Genomic DNA, 8,210 nt, shown 5'->3' on the forward strand with positions numbered 1-8,210 from the left:
GGGGCAGTCCTCCCCCTGCAGACTGGGCTGCATCCCCAGCCAAGCTGCTCTCCCCCACTCCCACTGAGCCTTGTCAGTCAACCCTCTGCTCCAGCTAGCCCTGCTCTCTGGAACAGAGAGCCCAGACCAGCCCAGGGCTGGAAAGCATGCTGGGGGACTGTGATTTAACTTGAACCAGGAAGGAGTCTGGGACAGACATTTCATAAACCAGTTTGGCCCAAGTCAGTTAAGTCTGATGCTACATTCAACCAGGTTTATCTTGAACCAGTTTCAGCCATTTTGAAACTGGTTTATGTGCACTGAACTTCTGTTCTGTTACAGGTTTAAACCAGTTTCTGATCGTTTAAGCTGGTTTATGTGTAACTTCTATCCCAAGCCGTAGCTATCAACTAGCCAGATAGTGATAAAGTTAGGGAGTGAACTCAGGCTTCCTGACCACAAGTCTAATGCTCTTTCAAGTGGGTTATACCATATTATTAAACTTGCAAAGTAAATCCAGTCTCCGTCTTGGTGTTAGTTCTCTATTGCGAAAGATGCCATAATTCAAATGAGACAGAACATTAAGGATCAAACCACTTGTATCATAAATGTCCACGATAGTCTTAACTCTAATCTCCTAGCTAGACTCCAGTTTAGGTATTGATCTCTGTGGGCCTAACAGAAAGGAGGAGAGATTTAAATGAGGAAGAAATAGGTTAACTATACAAATCTTTCATCAACCTAGGCCAAGATTTTCAAAAGTGACCAGTGAACTGTTCTAAGTCCCCCACCCCCATAGGAAATATAAAAAAGGAATAGTTCATAAGAGTTACTTTTTCTTTATTAAATACATTTAGGATTCACACAAAGCAGTACACTGAGAGCCTAAGAACAAAACTCTTTTGTATGTGGGAGGTTTTAAGAGCAGGTTAGACAAGCTTTATTGGGATAGTTTAGATGGGGCTTATCTTGCTTTGAGCAGGGGGTGGAACTAGATGACCTCCTGGGGTCCACTTCATCCCTACTTTTCTATGGTGCTTTGATGCTGAGTGACCAAGATTTTGGGTATCCCACTTTAAAATAATTTGAAAGATTACTGGATATCGGAAAGGGGTAGTATAACAACATGTCTCAGTCTGGGTACCCGAAGTCCGGCACACAAAATTACTGAATATTCTTCAGAAGTTTTGGCCATCATCCCTAGGTAATGTTTGCATAGGCCCTATGGCCTTCCCAAGTATGCTTGGGGTTACACGTACCCCCAGCTGACAACCCCTGTCCTAAGGGAACAGGCCTCACATTCGATTGAAGTCATCTTAAATCAATGCAAAGTTTTTTGGTAGAGTAGAAAGTGTTATATATGAAACTGGTTAAAGAAAAATGAGCAAACAACCAAACATAAAACCACCAAAAGGTCTTGAAGTGGAGCATGGATGACTAGTGCCTCCCTAGTCTGGCGGGGCATCAGTGGGGCATGACTGGGGAGAGGGCCATTGGCAGAGCCAATTTCAGGGGGACACTCCATGCCCCCCTACCAGCCGGAGTGTTTACTGTCAGGGGGGCACCAGCCTCACCCCTGTGCCCCTCCACGAGTCACCTATGAAGTGGGGTAAGCAAAATTAACACTTTGCCTATCTTATTTCCTCTCTCCAGCAAGTAGTGTGCAATAGTCCTTCCCCAGAAAAAAGCATGTTTCAAAGCATAGAAAGGCTGGATTTATAAACAAAAGACACTACTGCTAGTTAGAAAAAAAATTAAGAACCATGACTTCCTTCTAAAAGATATAGACCTGGCTCCTTCTTCCATAACCTTTCTGTAATAGATTATTTCCCCCTCAAGACTCCTCTGTTCAAAATTGAATAGTTATTAACATAAGGAATCTACCACCATAACCTCCATTCTCCTCTGTAGTTCTAAGGTTATAGTTATAAAAAGGTTGTTTATATGTTGCTTTCGATCAATAGAACTCAGAGCAATTTCCAAGGGAGCTGAAAGTCATTATCCCCATTTGCAAATGGAAAACAGATTCAGGGCACATCTACACATACAATTATAGCACCTGAATGAACTGCGGAGCTTACTGCTCTGGAGTTTATTGATCCTGGGAGCACCATTTGAACATGAGCCTGGGAACAATTAACTCCGGAGCAATAAGCTCTACAGTTTAATCATGCACAGCATGTGGACCTGGGGCGGAGCAGCCCTGGCTGGTAGGGTGCCTAGGGAGTTGGCCTGCCAACCCAGGAATTCAACGTGCTATGGAGGGGCTCACTAGGGCACAAGGGAGCTTCAGTTTAAGGGTAGCCAGCAGCCAGGCCCCATGCTACCCCAGCCAGCCCCACCAGCATCTATCTACATGTGCATTGCTGCAGAATGTTTTAATCCACAGAATACATTTTTTTATAAGTACTATCCTGCTGCAGAGTAAATTAGTTTACTCCAGTCTAATAGGGGAGCATGTGTAGATGCCAAGACGTTTACTGTGTGGCTAATTAGTCAACTGTGCAGTAAACATCTTGTGTAGATGCACCCTCAGAGAGGTAAAATGACTTGCCCATGGTCATTCAGCAGATCAGTGGCAGAGCCAGGAATGGATTGCAGTCTCTGGAATCCAGAATAAAACCCACTGTCTTACAGGCTAGTGTCTGTCCCATCAGCATCATCCTGGAAAACCCTAGCAATAGTACCTTGAAGGGAATGTCACCTTTTTGTCTACATACGGAGATATTTTGAAAGATGGTTAGCAGAAGGGCTACAATGGGTCTCAGCACCCTGATAATCTACACAAACTGGTATTTGACCAGGTATTCAAGGTCAACTATACATAGATTTTTGCTGTAGGAAGGGGTTCTGCAACAAGGTTTTTTTCCCCCCCTTATACTTACTTACACTCTGTCTTCAGACATGTGAATTGCACAGACATCTGTGGATCCAGTATCACTATAAGGACATTTTAAACATAATAAGAGAAATGTCACAGAGGACTACACAAGACCTATACCCCATCTGGGTTCCATTTAAGCCCTTGTTTTGGTACTTAAATGAGACTTGGATGGGACCTTGTCCTGGCTACCTGAATATGGATGAGTTTCACCCTGCAGAAAAGCCCTGTTTATGTCGATAGACTGATCAGTTGGTGAGGACCGTTTTGTAAATTAATTTGTGTACTCCAGTTTCATCAGCTACAGCAAGTCTCAAGTTGTCAGTGACTTTCTCAGCATCATGCATTTCATGCTGTCTGACATTCCTTTTTTAAATGGAAGATAGCACATTTCTAACTTTCCGACAAATCTCACCACCGTCCTGAAGTTACATGAGATCATTGGCTATTCATGTTAGCTGTTCCTCAAATAGACATAAGAATTCATTTTCACCTCAACAAAATGGATTTGTCAACATCCCATGTCATTTAAAAAAAGCGTCCTGCTTCTTATTTCTCTGCTGTAAAGTCTCTGCTGCAATTTACACTAATCCAATAATATAGAAGAAATGACATTGCCAAAATGCGTAAACATACTCTTACCTTAGTTTGCTGATTTGAGTGACTTTCAGTTACCAAAGTAGTGCAGATAGGTAATATAATTAGTACTTTTGTGGCATATGGTTTTATTAATAAAATAGATGTTTTACCTATTTGTAATTGAAAATCAATACAATGACTCCTATAGTTGTATTGGTTACAAATGACAGTTGGAGTCTTCGTTCACAAGTACATTCCTTGTGTCATAATATCCCTTTATAAAAGGTTCTATTAATTCATACAATCCAGCCAATTATTTTTATCAACAGTCGGGGAGTGGGGAAAGGGACTGATTGGCAATATGCAACCACAGTCTATGGAAGTCTATATGCAACTAACACACAGGAATGAGTAGCTAGTTTGTGTCCAGTAAAGTTTATTTCTTACTGTCCCTTAAGGCTAAACAGATTTTATGCTAAACTTTTAAAATCAGTGTTTACAATATGTGATATTAAACTTGATCTGATCCTACAACAGGCCACCTTTACATTTAGGTTTAAGACATTCATTGTTCTGGTTTCTAAAATATAGGGTCAAGTCCTTTTGTGATAGAGAAGACAAATTCAAAATAACTACATGTCAGAGGAGAAACAAGGGGTTTGCAATAAAACCTGGAACACCCTAGTTAAGTAAAGACTGTTTAGGGCATGAAGCTTGCCATCCTTTCATAATAATGGGAGTTACAAGTATGCAAAGGCATGAAGATTAGGTACTTGCAGAGAAGTTCTGAACTATGTTTGAGAACTCAAATGCCTTTGAGTTCTTTGCTATTCTCTTACCATAGTCAAAAAAAAAAAAAAAAAAAATTGAAAAAAAAAGAGTGAAAACTAAGAGCTGGCACTTTCCAAAGGGTGCCTTGAGCCTACTGAGTGGTTCCTCTAATCTAAAAAGGCTGATCTAGAATCTGCCTTCTTTTCCATTTTTCCCCTGGACTCAATGTCAGAAAAAGACAAAATGCATAAGAACTTGGGATAAGATGATCAAATGGTCAAATTTAAAGTTATTGCGTGGAGTAATGTTTGGAGATAGATGGGGCGTGAATTTGGCCCTGCAGTAGCTACCCTTAATTTGGCTAAGCCTTTGAAACATTAAGGCCTTCCCATAAGTGACTGCTCTGTTCAGATGCCCGCAAGAAGCCGTGGTTATTCCCTGCCTCACATGATGGTGTTGTAGACTGTATCTTGCTAACTTAATCAAATGAAGATAAACACCTTGGAATGCATTGTGCAACTCACTCAAGTTTTATTTTGGGCTTAGTATAAATGCCAACACCCAACGTTGCAAATGCATTTAACAGCGTAAGCAGAAGTAGTTCCTCTGATTGACCTACGACATTCCACCGGCTGTTATACCATGATTATTTTATTTTTTCCTCTGCAGACTATGGATGCTGTGCTAAGGAAACACCAGTGCCAAAATCAGATGATCCATCACAGTACCAGACCACACCAAGCCCAATTCAGAGGAGAATCTAACTGAATTGAAAAAGTATAAGGAAATGCTTCAGACTGTTTTTCAGCACGTTAGACCTATTTAGGTCTTAGAACATGGGTGCCAAACATTTCCAGCCCCACACCATTTGGCAGTGGGGCAAGTTGTGTACCTTGCACTTGCCAAGCCCAGCCTTGATACCACTGACCCACAGGGGCTTAACACTACTTCTGTTGCTTGCTGTGCTGTTGGAGGTGCCCCGTTCAACCCACAAGAATCCCTGCGGGCCAGATGCAAGCAAGGAGGCAAGTAAGTTTGGTACCCCTGTCATACAGCTATCTACAGGGCACCAGTCAGTGCTGTTTACAGAGATACCTGAGCTAGCTCTGAACAAGCTCCCTTCAGCACCAGCAGCAGCAAAGCCACAGTGGAAAGGCCCTGGATCTGGGCCAACATATCTTGATTCTCCTCAGCAGGGCTTATTAACCCAGGCAAAATGCCACACTAAAGCATATATGTGTTCTCAGTACCTCAGCTCACCCCGATTTCTCTGCAATGGCCTTGCATTGTTCTTTGTAGACATACCTTTAAAAGCCACATTCTGCATTCAGTTACACTGTCAATCACTTTAGTTACATTGCTAGAGATTTACACCAGCGCAACCCAAAGCAGAATTGGTCCCTCGTATTAAGACCTTTTTACCAACATTAATTAAAGTTTTAATTGGGGGGGATGGGTGTTATTTTAATGTGTAGCTTCTTAGGCCTGCACAGTAGCTCTTCATGCTGCAGGTAGAACAACATATGGCAGGAAATTTACCACACCTACACTTGCCTTTTAATTTGTTTCACATTAGTGATAATCTTCAACGTTTTCTTTTGCTGAAAGTATACAAAAGATACAAGACAGTCGAACTGCTGGGTATACGGTCCATTATTAAATTAGCTCTCTCACAGAAACCTTAGGCAAAACTTAAGGAGTAAGGAACCGATCATTAGTAATCCCGTTGGTATTCATTATGCTATTAGTCACAGAGCTCACTCATGCATTTCCAAATTTCTACATAATCATTTCAGGGTGAAGAGTGTTATTTTTTTCCCCTTCCCAATAATTTTCCTTTGGCATCACATTTCATACCCTTCTTCCTCGCTGCCTGCCAGGAAAGTGTGGTTTTGGGGGAGAATTTTTTTAGGAACATAAGAAACAAGTTTTACTCTTTTCTTCTTCTTTTTTAAAGAAGAGAACCTATTTTTAATGGACACGTGTGTATTCAAATAAAATGGGTGCACCTACATAGTTTAGTGTGATGGGGTCATATGATGTAATTGCACTGAATGAGGACTTGTTTGCATCCTCTGGGATGAAACTGTAGCTGAGAAAGTCAAAAGAAAGTACTACACTTCATTAAAACAAGCCACGCCAAATAGCAAAATACTAGTACTTTTTGTCTCTGAAAGTCTGCCATAGGGTTACATCCTTATGAATGATTTTGTTTGTGAACCAGGCTTTTCATTCTAGTTGGTAAGAGAAACATTTGTCCGTGTAACAAAAACAACACTTTACTGAACATGGTTGCCAGTCTTTACTCAGAAATGTACCACATAGCACTTGCCATCCAAGTCAGGCTGGAGCTCCATTATGACAACTGTTGGAAAGCTTCCAGGATGCCTGCTTCTTAAACTTAGTACAACTTTTCTGAATACTAAAACTATCTCTAAAAATATCCTTCTCCACCTCCCCCCTGACAAGAGCTGAAGATCTAGCAACTGAGAACTAGAGTCTCTAAGGTTAAAATCTGGATGCTAAAAAGTTCAAGGCTCAAGCTGTGAGGACAGAGAACTGGTATTAGCATTATGTAAAGAAACAGACTTTGAGTGCCAAAGGCTTACTTCACAACAACACCAAGAATGCATTAGTGTTTTATATAAAACTCACTGCAAATGAGCAATCATTAGTCAGCCACATTTTTCATATAATTACTGGCAGTGAAAAAAGCAAGCATGCAGGTTTGCTGTAAAACTAGGAGTAACTATTTCCACCCAAACAGAACAGAAGCCATTCTCATAAGTTTTAGCAGAGGAGTGTTGTAGCTGAGGGAGAAAGGAAGAGACCCTCCCTACCCCCCCCACCAAAAAAAAATAAAAATAAAAAAAATCTTTGTTCTTTTCTGTGCCCGATTACAATCTGCTTTTCCTATAAAGCACATTGCTTGTAGGAGTTTGATTTGAAAGAGTTTCAAGTAATTTAAACTTTGGCTGCAGGCATGCAAATAATTTAAAAGCCAATTTTCTGAGAGTTTCTACATATCCAGGACATTTGAGGTTGGCACTATGAACAGCAATTAGAATTTTTCATACAACCACCCATAGTATTAGGCATGAGCCAGTCTGGCCTAGACCTAGCTAACCCGATATTCATGTCTGTTCTGCTAACTTGTGGTGGAATGTATCGTTTTGAAGGGTTACTGGTTTCCCTGTTGTCCTTCCAACCCAGTAGTGTAGGGGTGCAGCCAGGCATCCAGGACAGAGCAAGAGCAAGTCACTTCTGGGTCACAAGTCAATCAGCTACTGCCAGCTACTTTTTTTTTTTGCTCCCGTCTCCCCCCCCCCCCCCCGCAAGTTGGCACCTAAGGCAGTTGCTGATGTTGCCCCCTGCTAGTTATGCCACTGGTCCCATGCATAAGTTATTTGAGCTAGAATCTGACAGACTTACCTCAAAAAGAAATAAGGCTTAATTCCTCTAGTGCTTCCACTGATCTCAACAGATGGATTCAAGATGCTATTCGATATGAGAAAGAGGATCCGAATCTGGCTTAAACACAGACGGTATTTTCTTCAGATTCATCCAGTATGGAATGGAGGGATAATGCGTGAGATTTGAGACCTTGGCAATCATATACATTTCCTTAGGACTCATGAATCAAGCTAGTGCATTACACATTTTCCAATGAAGTGTCAGACTAGATTTTCCTCAGTGAACAGCATGACTTTCCTTAATATAGACTAGTCAGACAATGACTAATATGGACAATGAAAGAACAGGCTTATCAAAAAAGTAATGACAAGCCAAACTCACTCAAGTTTAACTGTACATTTTAGATCTTAACCCCCACCCCCCCCCCCAAAAAAAAAAAACCCACACCAACACCTTATACTGCTCAAACTATTTGAAGCAATGACCTGACTTCACACTTAAAGAGTATTCTCTACTAGTACCATTTGGAGGCCATAAAAACTAAGCAATAGCAACCAGGTAAGATTGCTGCAGCAGCACTGAACAT

The sequence above is a fragment of the Alligator mississippiensis genome, chromosome 1 (genome assembly GCF_030867095.1).
Source record: "Alligator mississippiensis isolate rAllMis1 chromosome 1, rAllMis1, whole genome shotgun sequence".
Classification (NCBI taxonomy): Eukaryota; Metazoa; Chordata; order Crocodylia; family Alligatoridae; genus Alligator; species Alligator mississippiensis.